We start from the raw sequence: 18,625 nt of genomic DNA, 5'->3' as shown, positions 1-18,625 counted from the left end.
CCACATACACATATATGATCTTGATACTTTAAGGTAATATTAATTTCTTTCTTGTAATTTCTAAACATGCTTCAAAAGCCTTTATGTTCAGTATATTCTAAACATTCAGAAAAGATTCAAGAATACTACAAAGAGTTTTGTGTATTTTGGGATTCTAGCCTAACTGCAGTCTGACCTGTTCATTCACATGTGGACCATCTGAGCTGAAAGAACGTTCCTTCAGAACGTCTGTACGTGGTCTCTGCAGCGCTGACTTCATAGCAATTGGACATTACAAGGTGGCCCACAGTATCCTGAGAAAAGCTCAAACAAGCACTGTGGCCTTTTCCAATCTGGCCTTGACCCATACACACCCCTTCTGCCTCAGTCAGTTCCCTCAGGTGGTCACCAAGGTCCTCGTCATTTATACATTATTTATACATTAGCTCTACGTTCAGGCCTCCAGTGCACAGCAGATGGGCTTAGAGTTACCAAATACCATGGCAAAGACAATTTTTGGTAGTACTCAAGATTTGTTTGCAGAACTTTAGACCAGCTATGTATGGACAGTGGACCTTGTTCTAAATTTAATTTTTATGCTTGTGTTCACTTTTACTTCCTTATATTTAGACAGATGTTTAATTTTCAGTTTACATTAGAAATGACGTCCATGTCCTCACCCCTCCAACAGGAGACCTGGGAAGGGGACGAGTTCATTTTCTCCAAGTTGCTTCCACAGCACCAACAGCACGCCAGCTGCACGTTCCTCTCCTTCCACTCCACAGTCGGCTCTTTCTCCTCCCTGGAGGGTTTTATCTCCACACTCGGTCTCTCCCTTCTGCCACTCCTCCTGTCACAGGACTGCAGGGTACTACACACACTTCCAAAACCTGGTCTCTCGGTCCCCGGCCAGCCACACTGTCACCTCCCGTTCCAGCAAGTCGTCATCGCCACCTCACTCTTGCAGCTCACCCTCTTTTGTTCTCTTTTTAAAACGATCGACCTTGGACCTCAGGAGCACGTGGCATCCATCCTCTGCCACCTCTTCACTCTACCCGTGTGTCCTCTTGGCCAGTTTCCCCTGTAAGTCTGGAAAGGCCAGGGAGGTTCCCGTTGCCCAGAACTGTCTTGCACCAACCCCTAGCGAGAAGGAAAGCTGGAAGCGACTACAGAGAAGACGGAGAAGAGGCGGTTGGGTCGGGAGCGTGGGCTGGATGAAGCCAGCCGGGATGCGCGGTGGCCTGCATGTCCTCTGCACGCTAGCACCAATACCAGGTCTGCCTTCGACTTAAGAACGCCACACAGCTGATGAGAAGGAGGCCACTATGTAATGGCAACACTCCTGGGCTTTTAAAACTTCATAACAATTGGTTATCGTGGGACAGTTCATCAACTGGCATGCCCTGGCCGGGCAGCTGCTTAGAGATTCCTGGGTTAGTGGTCAGACATATGCCGACAAGCAACTCAGAGGAGTGTGATGGAAGCATTCTGAAGGCTCTGATACCATTTCTGATAGGAATAAGTAGTTGCCGTTGCATGAATTCCAGCAGACAGTAACTTATGTAAACTCTAGAACAAATATTACAATATACTTGATATGTTTACATATTTTGTTTCTGTATCTTAAAATATATGCATATATCTATGTTGGTGAGCGTCCAAAGGCCCTGGAGAATGGACAAATGCAGGCAGATCCTGGAAATGGTTGCAAAACTGACAGGGGTGAATGGCGACTTTCTGCTTGTCACGACTGCGAGCCAGTCCCAATCTGCACAACTGAAGGAAAATAAAACAGAGGAGAAAGCTACAGTTTTCCCACTTAAAAGAGTTCAAGAAAACATGGTGGAAAGTTTGGTGCTGAGGAAACAGTGGGAAGAAGAGAACCGGGAGGAGGAAGTCCCAAATTACGTGTACAAATGCCACCAGATGTCTGGCTAACACACACCTCAGCTAGAGAGCACGACAGACTCAGGAGAACTAAACCAACATGAAGAACCTAACTGAGATTTGAACTGCAGCACACGGGAAGGAGAGAAGTTTCAATCAGACCAGCTGGTTTAAGGTCAAATATAAGATCAAAAATCAGTACTCTTTGGAGGAATATAACAGAACCCAGATATTTAATCACAATTCCAGACTATGATCCAAAATTATTGACTTAGGAAAACATGACCATTATCAGGGAGAAAAGAAAAAAAAAAAAATCAATGAAGATCAACCTTGAGACAATCCAGATGTTGGAATTAAGAGGCAAGCGAAAAGATTTTCTTTCACTTGTGTTAAAAAGGACAGGAGAGAACCTTCCTCAAAAAGGAAATTGTCCACTTATGCCTTAGAACAGATCTTTAAAAGCTGCCATAACTGTGCTTTAAAATGTAAAGGAAAAGATAATGAGGAAAATATTACTAAGGAAATAGAAACTAGTGTCTCAGGAGGCTGAGGTAGGAGGATCACAATTCAAGACCAATCTCAGCAACTGGCGAGGCCCTAAGCAACCTGAGACACCCAGTCTCTAAATATTAAAAAGGGCTGGGGATAGGGCTGTGGTTAAGCGCCCCTGGGTTCAATTCCCAGTACAAAAAAAAATAAATAAAAATAACAAATCTGCAGCGACGCCCTCTGATGCCATGCATAGTCCTCATTTCCACTAAACACTCTTGTCTTAATAAACTACTCCCATTTAGCAAAACCCTATTAGTATTTCTTTCTTTTTTTTTTTTTTTTGGGGGGGGGGTGCTGGCATCGAACCCAGGGCCTTGTGCTTGTAGGGCAAGCACTCTACCAACTGAGCTATCTCCCCAGCCCCCATTCTTTGATTTTCTGATTATATACACTGTGACACATACTGCTTTCCAAAACACATACTTTTACTACCATCAACCAGACCACATCAATTTTAATCCTGCCTCAATAATGAATATATTTGATGAAATTACCAACTCTATTAAGTATTTATTTCATAGGGCTAGAGGAAGAATATGGGGTAGGGAGTTTGACAGATTTCCTTCCAATTTTGCATAGTTCTGACCTCAAGTTTGATTTAAAAAAAAAAAAAATTCTTCTTCTGTCTGTTCTACACGCTTTTCTCTATCCTCCTGGCTTTCCACTCTCTCTAGTGCGTGCCCTTTTCTTTTCCTTTCTATTTTCCTCTCATTTTCTCTCTTACTCTGCAGGGAGACACTGTTTGCTTAATAAATTCCCTTATGTGATTTCCCGTGTCCAGCGTGGTTTTCGTGGGATTTCTTACATTGGTGCCATGGCTTGGATGGGATCTTCCACTGTCCCTTAAGGGAGTGGAACCCCATCTGATGACCCAGTGCCCCCGGATACAGCTCCACCTTCCATTCTGCCCAGTTGCTCTGCTCTGCATTTATCACCAGACTTCATGTTGCTCCCATCCCCAGATGCCTTTACAACCTGCTCTTCCACAACCGTACTTCTACCTTGGACCCCTCAATTGACCCGATTTCTAAAAAGGGAACTCCAAACTGCTTGCCCCACGCTGCCCACTTCCAGCTCAAAGAAGCCAGATCAGTCATCACCCCTTTTCCCTACAGCAGTGAAGGAGTTCCTAGTGTTAGAGGGGTAAATGAAGTCAGAATTGGGGACAGGCAGTTAGTGTAGAAATAGGGGATCAGTCAAATCGAGGAAATGAAGTCCATGAAAATCATCTGCCTTTGGAAGTCTGGAAGGAGATGGAATTTTTATATCTCACCTGCAAAACCAACCCCAGTCACTTAGGAGGAAGGAGAGAGAAGGCTTCAAAAATAACTGGAGAGCAAAAGAATTTCTTACAAAAAAAAAGAAATGGGGGAATGTAGTGTATGAAGCTGCTCCTCTGCCCATCAGGTATAGCCATTTTCTCCGCCTCCCAACCACTTGTCAATCTGTGAACATCCTAGCTATTGGTTCATCAGTCAGCTTGCAAGTATCCTTCTCCGATCTTGGTCCCCTGTTAGCCCAGTGGAATTCAACTGTTTTACTGTAGCTTCCCTGCCATCTTTTTCCATTCTTCTTCTGTCTGTCCTACATACTTTTCTCTATCCTCCTGGCTTTCCACTGTCTCTAGCGTGTGCCCTTTTCTTTTCCTTTCTCTTTTCCTCTCATTTTCTCTCTTACCCTGCAGGGAGACACTGTTTACTTAATAAATTCCCTTATGTGGGGGGAAAAAAAAAACAAAAAACAAACTACAGCAACCAAAAGACATCACATCAGCCCTGCCTGGAAGTGCAGAGAATTACAAGTTTTGACCAATTCAGGATTAAATAACTATGTCAGACACTTTCAAAGTGTTACTGTGAATCTTGTATTAGCACTGAAATTTTTTTTTTTTTTTTTTTTTTTTTTTTTTTTTTGCGGTACTGGGGATTGAACTCAGGGCCTTGTGCTTGTGAGGCAAGCACTCTACCAGCTGAGCTACCTCCCCAGCCCAGCACTGAAAAATTTAATTGTGAACTATGCAGTGGTATGTTATTGCAGTTAACAAAACCTTTCGGTCTGCAGTACGAGAAAAATTCAAAAGAGCCAGAGGCTGAGAAAAGGCCAGAAGCCAAGTATATTCAAAATAGTGCTCTCGGCTGTAGCACTGAGTGCACTCTGCATTTTAATTCACATTTGTTCCCCCAGGTTTCTGCAGGTTTCCTCTCCTTGATACGACTTTCAAATACTGTATGTTTTCTACTTCTGATTCATTTAACAAACAGGTGCTGAACACACCTACCAAGTACTAATCAATGTTAAGGTTGTGGAGATTCAGTAGCAAAGTCCCTGCCCTCAGGGACAAGTATAGTAGACACTTCAATCATTACACTTTTGTAAAAAAGTCTAACCAAAATTTTATTCATTCTAAGGGCCATCTTTGAATGACAGCTGTAACTGTCAAGTTTCTGAATGAAACCCTTACTTCAGCACTTATGGGAGTGCTCTGCTATGTGCTCCCGAGACCACTGGGACATGATGGGCTATGGTGAAATATTCCTGAGAATGTTTCCCCTTGAAAACTTCCTTGGATGATATTTTTCACCAGCATGGATTCTGTGAAGTACAAGGTACAAACAAACAGAGTGCTTACCACACATCCCATTTCTAACATTTCTAATGAGACTAGTTGTGAAGACTGACTAAGACTTTACCACATGCATCACATTTCCAAGGTTATTCTCAGGGGGTGGGGGACGTTCTGATGCAGTTCAGCACTTGAGACTGGCGAAACCAATTACCACACTCTCCAACCCGCATGGCTTCTCTCCTGGGTGAGCCTTCTAACAGATCAAGATCAAGCTCCACTTCTGATCCTTCCCAGTCTTTGATTTCTATGGCATTTTTCTACTGTGGACTTTGTTGGTCTTTAACATGAACTGTGTCCGAAGCTCTTCCCACGCTCTTCACACTTGGAGGGTTTTTATCTGCTGGGTCAACTGAGTTGATGCCAGCTGAAGCTCTTCCCATACTCCTCACCCTTTCATGGCTTTTCCCCAGTGTGGGCTCTCTGATGGGAATGAAGCTGTGAATTCTGAGTAAATCTCTTCCCACATGCCTCATATTTGAACTGTTTTTCTCCACTGCAGAGTCTCTGATGTTTCTAAAGACTCGAGTCCCAGATATAGCTTTTCCCACATTCCTTACAAGAATAGGGTCTTTCTCCTGTGTGGACCGGCACATGCCTGTCAAGACTGCACTTCTGGTTGTAGCACTTAGCACAGGTCTCACATCTGTATGGCTTTTCCCCAGTGTGGACTCTCTGATGGGAATGAAGCTGTGAATTCTGAGTAAATCTCTTCCCACATGCCTCACACTTGAATGGTTTTTCTCCACTGTGGAGTCTCTGATGTTTCAAGAGGCCCAACAAAAGCTGCTCCCATATTTACAATTATAGGGTCTTTCTCCCATGTGGATCTGATGGGAATGAAAATGTGAATTCTTTGTAAAGCTCTTCCCACATTTTTCACATTGGAATGGTTTTTCTCCACTGTGGACTCACTGATGTTTCAAAAGATAGGAGGACCATCTGAAGCTTTTCCCACATTCTTCACAATTATATGGTTTCTCTCCTGTGTCAACCATCTGATGCTTATAAAGCTCTTGCCTATCAATGAAACTGTTCCCGCACTGCTTACATTCATACTGCTTCTCTCCTGTATGGACCATGCAGTGTCTGTTTAGGACAGATCTCCGACAAAAGCTCTTACCACAGGTGTCACATCTGAATCGTTTCTCTCTTGAGTGCACCATGCAGTGCCATCTAAGTGTTGATTGGAAACCGAAGTTCTTACCACATAGATCACACTTGAACAGTTTTCCCCTAGTGTGGATTCTCTGATGTTCCTGCAGCTGTGAATCATAAATGAAGTCCTGCCCACATTCCTCAGAATTGTAAGGTTTCTCTCCTGTTTTTAACGTGCAGTGAACACGGAGTACAGATCTACAACAGAAGCCTTCCCCACACTGCTCACATTTGAATGGTTTCTCTTCAGTGTGAACATTCTGATGAGTGTGCAGGCAGGAGGAGCTCTGATGGAATTCCTTTCCACACTCACACTTGGAGTGTTTCTCTCCCATGTGAATTCCCTGAAGAATACCAAGTGCTGAGCTGTATGAGAAGCTATTTACACAAATAAGACATCTATGAGACTTCCCTCCTGAGTGTAAATGTTGAAGGTCCAAGTTGGAGACATCACTGAGGGGCTGCATACATTCATCACCGAGGTAAAGTTTCTTTCTTATGTCAACTAGAGATAATTCTGGCCCATCCTGGCAGGGTGAATCATCTTGGCTGGGTAACTGAGGGGTGCTAATCCTTGACTCTTGACCTAAGGGTGAATCACTCACAATTTGTTCCCAGATTTGCTGGCAGGTCAGCTCTTCATATGGTCCTGCTTCTGGAACAATCTCCACTTCAGTTTGGATCTGGCCTCCTATCAGGACAGAGAATTCAGAGATGCAGACAATGAAAGGTTCTGTTTAGAGTTTACAACATGAAAACAGGGTATGAGATTTTATTGAATACAGGTAATGTACAGGTAAATATTGTGTTTTCCATTGTGCCCCATGGTATCTGGTTCGTATGAGACTAGAACACATCAAGTCTCAAACGCGACTTACAATTAAGAAGTAAAAGACTTCAAAAAATGGTAATGTGAAAAAAAAATGATAAAGTGATAAAAAGTTAACCAGTTAATATTTCTACTGAATTTTCTAGTCAGTCTAAAATCTTTTTAAAATTTTTTTAGTTGTCAATGGATCTTTTGTTCAATTTTATTTATTTATATATGGTGCTGAGTATTGAACCTAGGGCCTCACACATGCCAGGCACGCACTCTACCACTGAGTCACAACTCCAGCCCCCTAAAATCTTAAATTGTAAATTATGGGACTAAATCATGCATATAATGAAATACAGGTCAACAAAAACATTAAGAAAAAGACATAACATGGTCAAATAATTATATTGTATATCCTCATGAAGCCAAGAAATAAACCTTACCAAAAGAGATCGACACTTTGTTCAGAAAGGTAATTGCTAGGTCTTTGTAATAGTAATCTTGAGAAGGATCTTTTTTTGGAGGGGCCTAGGGGATCATGGGTCACTCTGGATAATCAAACAATAGGATTTACTATTGTGACAGCCACACATTTGGGTGGGGTGTCCCCACGTAAAAAAAAGATGTGATTTATGATGGGGCTTTAGGTTGCATGGGATCAGCTGACCAGGATACTGAAATTTCTCGGAAATTATCAACCAGTCATAGTTACATAATGGAGCCTATGGAATGGAGCCTCAATACTTAATTGGAATACCAGGTCTCTGCACAATGTCATACCTTAATCCTGGAAAAATAACCTGCCTGAACTCTGTGGGGAGAGTACAAGGGAAAGTTCATATATGGTACTTCTCTGGACTCTGTGCTATAGGACTTTCCTGTAGGCAAAGAGTAGTACACATTTTTTCCTTACGAATTCTATAACCATGAAAGTAAAACCACTCTAAGTTTTGATCCTTTCTACTTCAAATATAGCACTAGGCCCTCCATAAAAATACAGCAAAGTTCTATGAATGAAGGGAATGTGAAGGTAGTACTGGGAAACTGCAGATTTTTAGTTGATATTAAGTGAGCGGCATTTGTATGAACCACCCCTCTGAACTCTGTAGTTGGTTAAACTCATCATAGTACTAAATATCAAATAACTGGGAGTATTCAGATCTTCAAAGTATTTCTGCAAAAGAATTTTATACAACATGTATACTTAATCTTATCTTTCCATATTGACAGAGATGATAACTTGGTTTTGTAAAATAATAAAGACACAGACAAGCCGTGCATGATGGTGCACACCTACAATCCCAGCAACCCAGGAAGCTGAGGCAGGAGGATCTCAAGTTCCAGGCCAGCCTCACCACCTTAGGGAGATCCTGTCTCAAAATAAATAGGAAGAGCTGGGGAAGTAGCTCAGTGGTAGAGCACCCCCACCGTCACTCCCTAGTAACACACACATGAAGGCACAAGCAGCAGGGGTTGGGGGTGTGCAGACATATCACAGTTGCGACAGGAATCTGAAATCCCATACTAGAGAGGTATATAAAGGGTGATGCTCCTAAAGAAACGATATGAAAGGTGCCAAGAATTACCTGGGGTGAAACAGAGCTTGCGGGACTATGCCCTGGTTGGTTCTGCCAGCAGCTACCCGACTTTTCAAAACAGAGTGTAGAGCATTTAGGATGGTACTAGGCCATTTTCAAAATGAAGACTATAAACCTTTAGGGAGCGATGAAATCAATTTAAAACCTCATAGTAACCTTATTTAGAATAAAGAACTACAACAGAAGCTATCAGAGCTCTGTGACAAGCAGGAAAGGTGTTATTACATGAAATGTCTTCTGAAGTCACCCAGGGAGAGCTACGTACATGGAAAATGTCCAACCTGGTTATGGCGAGAGACCTATTCCTCATGTTCATAAAACACTGAAAACTTTGGTCAGGATGATACCAAGACCTGAATTAAGTGTTTCAAATTCAAAGTTAACTTCCAGTGCCGACAATATTGACGGGTAAGTATGTAACTACTGAGACACATTGGAACGCTGATATATTCAATATATTGTCACTTAGAAATAGGTGTTTTATGGGTAGAAGGGAGAATTTCTTTCAAGAAGTTTATGTTTTGAGAGGGCCGTTTCCAATTCCTTCCAGGTTATAAAGTTCACCAGTTCAAAATACAGTGCTAGGTCTCTATAAAGTAAAGGAAATATTGTGTGAACTCTATAGTCTTTCATATTTTAACAACTAAATTTGTATAAAATAAAGATGCAGATATATACACCATGTATTTAAACAAAGATGACCAGAAATATAGTCAGCGTTCAGTCAAGTGCCTCTTCTCATTTTCCTGCAGAAGGCAGGCGAAACCTGGGAGCAGTGATGGGCTTTTGACTTTGAAGAAGACAAAGGGGCTGTGGAGAGAGAAACCTTTCAAAGGAGAAAGGTAGCCAGAAAGCCAGTTGTGGTCTGAGGCCTCAGAAAATCAAAACATCTTTTCTCTTACACAGGGGAGCTGCCTCACAGTGGATATCAGGAAGGATTTCTTCCCAGAAATGAACTACAAGAGGCTCCAGGAAAGTCACAGTGAAGACATGTTACTCAGTGTGGTCACTGAAAGAATGCCAAGAAGCTTCCCTGGGAAGTAGGTCCTGGGCTGACCAGGCCCTGGGCTTTACTGCTGCCGCCCAGCATCCTGAGAGAGTAAAACAGATGGAAGAGTCTAGTTCAAGAACTCATGTCTGCTTGCTTCATACCTGGATTCCCTTCTCCTTGGGTAGTTGTCTTCACCGTCCAAAACTTGTCTTTCCTTATGGAGTGGAATGTGTCTTCTTGGAATGGTTGGTGCCCTGGGAATGTACAAAGACACAGGCTTACCATACACTAGCTAAAAGCCAGATAAAATTTACTAGGAACTGAGGTTCTCATTGCATACTCCACTCGAACACCCAAAGATACGAAACCACTCCTGGGAGCTGACACACCATCAGAAAGGGCACTAAACTCACCGATTAAGAGCACGTTCCTTAAGTTCTCCAGCATCACATCTCGGTACAGCTTCCTCTGGGCAGAATCCAGCAGCTCCAGCTCCTCCTCACTGAAGACCACAGCCACATCCTTGAATGTCACCATCTCCTACAACATCAAACACACATGACCTCAATCTTCCCAGTGTTTACTGGGAGGCACAGAGGATGGGTGGGAAGCTGTTCTGGATTTTGATCTTGGTCAACTCACTCCATCTGTACCCCCACAATGTCACAGACTTCCCTGTGACTCACCAGAAGTGTGGTGATGACAAAGTCCCATAACTACTTCATGCACTCGAGAGCACTACTCATAAATAACCCTCTAGGGTGCCACTGTACACAGTTTTGCTGTTGAAGGAACACTTAAACACAAATGACCCAGGCATGGGGACCACAGAATGCAGCTCTTCCTGGGTGAAAACCTCCAAGGGCACTTGTGTGGAACAGCAGTGAGAGCCTATGTGCAATTTTTGGATGCTCTTTCCACAGAACAGCTACCAAGGTACATGCACAAATGACCTTTCAAAACTGTCAAGTATGCTGAGGACAGAAACAAAACAAATATATGTTGTTTTCAGAATTGATTTTTGGGGAAAAGGCTATATGTAGGAAAGTTGTCACTTTAGTGTTGCTTAAAAAGACCAAATGCCTAAATCTGCTAAATATCTATAAGTGAAAGGGAGTTAAAAATTAAAAGGAACATCAACTCACTGGAAATACAATGCGAGGACGCAACCCTGAAAGACCATCATGTAACATCATGAACATTATATAACAATGTATAAAGCAGCACAATTAAACTGTGCATAGCAGCACCTTGGGAGGCTGAGACAGGAAGATAGCAAACTCCAGGCCAGCCTTAGCAATTTAGTGAGATCCTAAATAAAAAGTAGAGTGGGGGATGTAGCTCAGTGGTAGTGTGTCCTTGGGTTCAATCCCCAGTATCAGAAAAAGAAAAAAAGCCCATTGTAAAATCAGATGTATTTCATCAATAGGCATACAGTTATAAATGCATATGGGAAGAGTATAAAAGACCAAAATGATTAATATGTGAGCAGGGAAGTACCAAGTGCAATCATCTCCTTGTCTAGTTTTTGTACTCCACTAAATACATAGAAAAGGAAACAACCGTTAAGTGAGATAAGCCAATCTCAAAAACCCAAAAGACGAATGATCTCACTGATAAGCGGATGATGACACGTGGGTGGGAGGGGGGCAAGAATGGAGGAAGGAGGGACTGTATAGAGGGAAAAGAGAGGTGGGAGGGGTGGGGAGGGGAGGAAAAAAATAATGGAATGAATCAAACATCATTACCCTATGTAAATGTATGAATATGCAAATGGTATGCTGTTACTCCATGTACAAACAGAAACATGTATCCCATTTGTTTACAATAAAAATAAATTAAAAAAAAAAAAACTGAAAAAAAAAAAAAAAAAAAAGGAAACAACCCTACACAAGGTCAACTCAGAATGGACAAAGGAAGCCTGTGGCAGGCAAACATCTTCAAATCTCCATCCTTCTGAGTCTTCCCAAGGAGAGGGAAAACCTGACAATCGATGAAATGATGAGATGGAATTTTAACAGTGAGAAAGACAAGCCTTACTCATCTTGAATGTGGTCATCTTCCCTCCTCCTGGGAATATGCAGAGTCCTAAGGCATGCAGATCCCAGCAAAGCAGAACTATGCCTAGAAAGTGCCACAAGAGGCAGAAAACAAGACATGAAAGGGTGGCCAGGGATGCCGCTCACCAACATGGACCCGTACAGTGAATCAGCACCTGAGTGCTCTTGGCAGCAAAATTGAAAACAACCAAAATACTCTCCTGTGTGTAAACAGATAAACATGTCAGGGCATATCCACACAAGGGCATGTTATTCAGAAACCAAAAAGGATGAAGTAGTGACACATATGACACAATGAACCTGGAGGACATTATGCTAAACAAAAGAAGCCAGTCATGAAGGAGCACTTATGGTCTGAGTCCATACCTATGAAATGTCCAGAGAGGGCAAGTGGATATATAGAAAAGGTAGGCTAGTGGTTGCTGCAGATTTGGGGTGAGAATGAGGTTTAACTGTAAGTAGGCATATGGCACCTCAGGATTTTTGTTGATGAGGATCAACAAAACAGGCAAAATGTAAACAATAGGTAAGTTTTCCCAATATATGAGAACTGCCTTTACTGTTTTTCACAAAATTTCTATAGATTTGAAACAATATAAAATTTCTTAATTAGGAAAGTCATAAGAGTAATAAGAAAAAGAATGAAATGAGTAAAGATGAGCATGAAAAAAATGGTAGTTCACTAGTTTATTCTCTTGAAGACATGTGGAAAATTCCACGTAAAACAGAAACAGGAAAATATGAAGCATGATAAAAATTTTGTAAATTTTTCGTACATAAATGTACAAATGTACACTAAGAACCACTAAAAAGAAAAGAAGTTACTATCTTTACATGCTGGATTCATGGGCAATCAAAACCTTTTTCTCTACTGGGCATGGTGGTGAACATGGCAGGAGGATGGCAAGTTCAAAGACAGCCATGGCAATTTAGCCAGGTCCTAATTAACTTAGCCAGATGTGTCTCAACATAAAAAATAAAACAGGCTGGGATTGGGTACAATCCCTGGTACCAAAAAAGGGGATAAAAACAAAATCAACAATAACAACAAAAAAAACATTTTTCTCTACAACAATATGATTCCATAAGAGTATTAAATACTTGGGATACACAAAGCAAAATAAGGATGTTATTAAAAATTCATGGAAAAGTCCACGATCCTTTGTCTCAATGTCTCCACCATCAAGTCCTAACTTTCTCTACATAATTCCAGTAACTTCTATGATCAATGAGAATGTATCCAAGAGGTATGAACTCAGACTGCAGACCAGGCCTACCTAGGTTCCAACCCTAATTTCCACTCTTCCTGGATGAATGACTTTGATCAAATAATATTCTCCCTGCCCTACAGTCTCCTCGAATTTAAGATTAAAAAAAAAAACAAAAAACCTGTACCTTTCTACAGAGCCGCAGGGTAGTGTAAATGTATTTGTCTAGAGTCCTAAAAACGAAGCTGGCAATAAGGCTGAATTATGGTCAGAAGTCAGGCCAAAGTGCATGTCCTGTAATAGACTCGCATATCCCTGTTTAAAAAAAAAAAAATGTCAAGGCGCACTCACGGGAGCGGTGCTGCCAGCAGTCAAGGAGTCTCCACCTCTACCTCCAGTCAGCCAGCCTGGGGAGAAACAGGATGCTGTTAAACACCATTCGTGTCGCAGTCTTGGACAAAAGAGCTCAATCACCGCCTCCCTGGGCTCAAGCAGCAGACAACCTCACCCCTCCTAAAAGGGAAGAAAGTGGCGCCCAGAAGTCACCGGTCCTGCAAGCTTATCCCTGAGAAGAGCCCGCACACCTGCAGCTGCAGCTCTGACCCAACCCAGGTCTCCCGACCGCTTAGCGGGAAATAAAAACTATCAAGAAAAGGCACCATTCGACCCGTGCGAGGAACGGCCTTAGGTCTTGCTGTGCACGACCTTTCGATTCCCAAACAAGGACGTTAGCATGGTACATTTTCAAGACCGACGATGAGACCCACCGAGGTCGAGTAACAACCCAACGTCGGCCACCCGGGAAGTGGCCAAGCGCGAGAGGTGGACGGGGGCAGGTTAGGCGAGCCAAGCACCCTGGAAACCCTCAGACCAGGCGACAGGCGACCTGACCAGGTCACGAACCCGGGGACTCCACCCGACTGCCCCCAAAGCGAGCCGGCTCCGCCTGGGGAAACGGAAACTGCTGCCCTCGCCGCTCCAAACCTCCGCTCTCCGCAGAGGCTTCCTTTCCCCTAAACCGAAGGCTGGGTCATTGGGGTGCCGGCGTGAGTCCAGGAAATTCGGAAGGGTTCTCAAGACCCAAGAAACGGACTTGAACCACCACAGAGAAAAAAAGATGGGAAATTCCCACTCACGGAGCAGAAGCATCTATAACTCAGCCCACCTTCCAGAATACAAGTCCCAGAATTCCCGGCAACCACCTTCCACGCAGAGACGCCCGCGACCCGACCCAGCGCCTGGACTACATTTCCCAGAAGACTTTGCAAGAAGTGTTTGCTCCTCACAGAGCTGCGCTGCCCGTCTGTTCCTGGCTTCTAGGTGGTAAGGCCTCAAGTTTACCGGAGTCCTCAAAATCCCATAGACAGGACTTCCTGAAGTGTAAACATCCTCAAGCCTGGCAGGGGGTTGTTGGAATAGACGAGATACAGTCTTCAAGAAATTCACAGGGAGTAACTGGGGCGAATGAAAAACTAATGTAATCTGATGTTGTGAGGCCAAAGCATAACTTACAGAATGAGCGAGGGAGAGTGGTATCTAGATGTAGCTTAAACGTATATTTTCTATGTTGTAAATGAAAGAGGACACCTTTTTGTTTTTAAGGGTATTATATTTTGGTAAATTATCCAAATCTTTCGCCCACATCTGTTAGATTTTTCTGTCTTTTCCCCTTATCATTTATGTATTATGAATTTCATGATTCCTTTTTCTTGCTAATATTTTCCACCACTTTATTTTCTTTTTTGACTTTCTGGGTTTTTTGTTGTTGTTGTTGTTTTTTTTTTTTTTTTTGCCATGGAAAATTTAAATTTTTTTTTTTTTTTTTTTTTTTTTTTTTTTTTTTTTTTTTTTGTCGTTTTAGGTGGACAGACTACCTTTGTTTATTTTTATGTGGTGCTTAGGTTGGAACCCAATGCCTCACCCATGCTAGGCAAATGCTCTACCACTGAGCTATAGCCCCAGCCCACCATGGAAAATATTTTTAACATAATGTTTAAACACTTTTGAGGGCCTGGAGATATAGCTCAAGCATAGCTTGCTTGCCTAGCACATGCCAGGCCCTGGGGTCAATCCCCACTACAAAATAAATATAGAAAAATATTTTTAGTGTGTAATTCACAATATTAGCCATTTTTAAAGTGTACATCCGGTACATTCACAAGGTTGTGAAAGCCACGCTTTGTGTTCTACAACATTTCCAGAGGAGTTGGAACCATCAGCCCAACTCACCCCTGTCATCTTCCAAGGGGCAGAGGGGCCACAGATGGAGCTCAGTCTAAGGGTCAATTTCATCAACCACCCATATGTAGTGAAGTTTCCATAAAAACCCCTTTGACAGAGTTCAAAGAGCTTCCAAGTTGGTGAATACAATACACCTTGATAGGTGCTGGGAGGGTGATGCACCTGGAGGGGGTGTGGAAACTCTGCACTGCCTCCCAGGCTCCCAAATACCTCACCTTATGCACCTCTTCCATGCACCTGTAATAGATCTATTACATGCACATGTAATAGATTCACAATAGAAAATAAACGGGTTTCCTCAGTTCTGCAAATCATTCTAAAGAAAGTCTTGCATCCAAGGAGAGAGCTACTTGAACAGAACTGGGAGAGGCCTGGAACTTCAAAACTGGAATCTCAGTTGGGGACAGGCTTATGGGACTGAACCTTTAATCTGTGTGATCTGGTGTTAATCAGGTACCTAGTGTCAGAAACTAAATGAATCATTAGACACCCAGGTGATGTCAGAGTTGGAGAAGTGCTATAGAAAACCCCCACACATTTGGTGTCAGAAGTGTTGGGAAGAAAGACTGCAGAATCCAATACCAGCTCCTTTTTTTTTTTTTCCTTTTTTAATTTTTTTAAGATGTTGATAGACCTTTATTTTATTCATTTATTTATATGCAGTGCTGAGAATCGAACCTAGTGCCTCACACATGCTAGGCAAGCGCTCTACCACTGAGCCACAACCCCAATCCCAATACCAGCTCCTTTAAAAATGGTTATACTAGTGCCATCAAGGAGTGTCATTCCCTATTAAATTTATGAACACCTCATGTTGTCAGAGCAAAGAAGGCTTGAAGGAATTAGGTGCTGTTTTTAATAATTTTAAAACAATATTTAAAAAAATATTTTTAAATATTTTTAAATAGAATATTAAGAATTAAAAAGAATATTTTCTTCTTTTCTGCTTCCAGTTGCCCTATTTGGCCCACCCTTAACATGAATAAAAATGAATGCCTATAACAATCATAATCTCAATATGCTCTATCTCCAGTTAAGGCCCCTACACCAAATATTATTGAGATTGCTTCACAACTACTAATCAAGCCGAATATTTTATACTATCCAATTTCTCCATCACAGCCACAATTTACATTTATTGGAGGGATCCCAATGTACACATACTTTTTTTTTTTAAAACCCATAGGCTATTTCTGTAACCTTCCACTGTTAAAATTTATGGACATAAGACAACCAAGGGCCTGTCTATCCCCACATGCGCAGCGATGGAATAGTGATGACACTGTACTAAAGGGAGAAACTTATGAAGCTGTCACATGAGGTTAGAAATGTTGATTAGACTTTGACCTTGGTTGAACTACTGTGACTCATAAGGTCCAACGTCCAATCTCTATCAAAATTTGGTCCATGAAAAGCAACTATATGCTGTATCGCATCAAGCAATAGGTATTGGCTCTCTTTGCTTGGACATCTCTCAAACAAGTCTAATACCTACTCTTCCCATTTGTTTTTTGATGGAAACAATCTCCTTCCTGTGTTTCCTGCCTTCTTCACAATCCTGACAGGGTTCCCCTGCCATTCACAAGTTCATGTGCCCTGCAACCATCTTTTTTAAACTTTCTGATGGGAGAACATCCCCTGCAGAATATGAGTACTGACTACTTCTGTTCTGGACCCCATTCCTCATCTCTGATCATTCCAAGGAGCTACTGTCATGATTTGTGAAATGCAAGCCTAACCATGGAGAGCTTTTTCTCCATGTCACAGTGGAATTTTAGGAACAGGCATACAGATTGGCAGGGGAAAAAGTAAAATCTTAGTTTTCACAGATAACACGATTATCTACCCAGAAAGTCCCAAGGGCCAGGCATGGTGGTACATGCCTATAATACCAGTGGCTCTGGAGGCTGAGGCTGGAGAATCACAAATCAAGACCAACCTCAGTAACTTAGCTATGCCCAAAGCAACTTAATGAGACCATTTCTTCTAAGAAAAAGGGATAGGGATGCAACTCATCGGTTCAGCACCCCTGGAATCAGTCCCTGGTACAAGAACAAAAATGAACAAAAACCCAAAACACCCAAAGAAATGAAAAACATTGTAAATGAAATAAATGCAATATATAACTGGAATAGAATTAAAATGACAAGAAGTATCCATAAACTTGAAGATGACCTAGACAAAATGAAGTGATCCTTGAAAGACATGCATACAAGGTAAATTAATCTCACTAGGTCTATGTCCTAAAGAAATTCAAACAAAAAGAAAAATGCACCAAGACCAGATAATTTCACTGCAAAAGTCTACCAAAAGCTTAAGGAAGACGTTAAATCGATTATCTGTACTACCTTGCCATAAAAGGAAAGAGAGGGAACATTCTATGTGACTAACAAACCAGATAATTTTAAGAAACCTACAGATTAAGATCTCCAATGAACAAAGATGTAAAAATTATCAACAAAGTGTTAGAAATTGAATCCAATAATGGATAAAGAGAATTATACTCTATAGCTAAGGAGGATTTATTTCAGGTATGAAAGGGTTGTTCAGTGTTTGAATACTAATTACTGTACTCCATCACATCAACAGGCAAATGAAGAAAAGTCACAGGATTGGAGAAATAGATCTGGAAAAAGAAGCAGTGAGTCAGGTCTAGTGGCACATGCCTATATGCTAGCTACTGAGGAGGCCGAGACAGGGAGATCACAAATTGGAGGGTAGCCTGGGCAACTAGGTCCTATCTCAGAAAGTAAAATGGACTGGAGATGTAGTTCAGTGGTAGAGTGCTTGCCTAGCATGCATGAGGCCCTGGGTTCAATCCCTAGTAATACTCAGAGATCGAAGATGGCAGACTAGAGGGAGGCTGCGTTCCTTGTCACCCTGTAACTTGGGTTTCAAGCAGAGGAAATCTGTTTCCCTGTGAGGCAGTCTTTGCTGCTTATTGACTCCCTGCTGTTTAATCCCACTTGCCCACTGCGATCACCTGCAGTCTGCCAGCATATCGACTAGTTTTTGAGTGCAGATTGCTGACTGCCACCTATCATCTGCCATTTGCCTGCTTCTTGCCGGCCCATCGTCTGCCTTTCACCTACTCATCACCCACCGCCCGAGGTCCTCCTGCCAATCATCCACCAGTAGCCTGCAGACTGACCACAAACCACAAGTCGATCACCAGATACCTGCTATTGCCTGGAAGTCCACTGTCACAGTACTCGCAGGTTTGGTTACACATGGCTCCCGCCACTTTGAGACAAGAGCCAGGACTTGTAGGACTCCCAGCCAGACTGACCAAGCCCTGCCTCCAGGTCCCCTCAACCAGACCAACCACACTCCACCTCCAGGACCCCTGCCTGACCACAACTGCACCCCACCTCCAGGGCCCCCGGCCAACCACAACCATGCCCCGAGCTGCAGCTCCCCATTTGCCAACACATTTGGAAGCCAGTGCAGTCATCTTGGATTATCCTGGAAGTAGACGCGCCCATCTTTAGGTGGGGTAAATCCCATC

At 42.5% G+C, this 18,625-nt stretch overlaps 1 pseudogene; it reads right to left on the bottom strand.

Moving 5' to 3' along the window:
* Positions 1-4,404: 4,404 nt before the first annotated feature.
* On the bottom strand, positions 4,405-14,030 carry LOC124966630 (zinc finger protein 224-like; annotated as a pseudogene).
* Positions 14,031-18,625: the final 4,595 nt, after the last annotated feature.

Source organism: Sciurus carolinensis, chromosome 16 (genome assembly GCF_902686445.1).
Source record: "Sciurus carolinensis chromosome 16, mSciCar1.2, whole genome shotgun sequence".
Classification (NCBI taxonomy): Eukaryota; Metazoa; Chordata; class Mammalia; order Rodentia; family Sciuridae; genus Sciurus; species Sciurus carolinensis.
The sequence above is the reverse complement of the archived record's forward strand: the minus strand, read 5'-3'. Positions and strand labels throughout refer to the sequence as shown.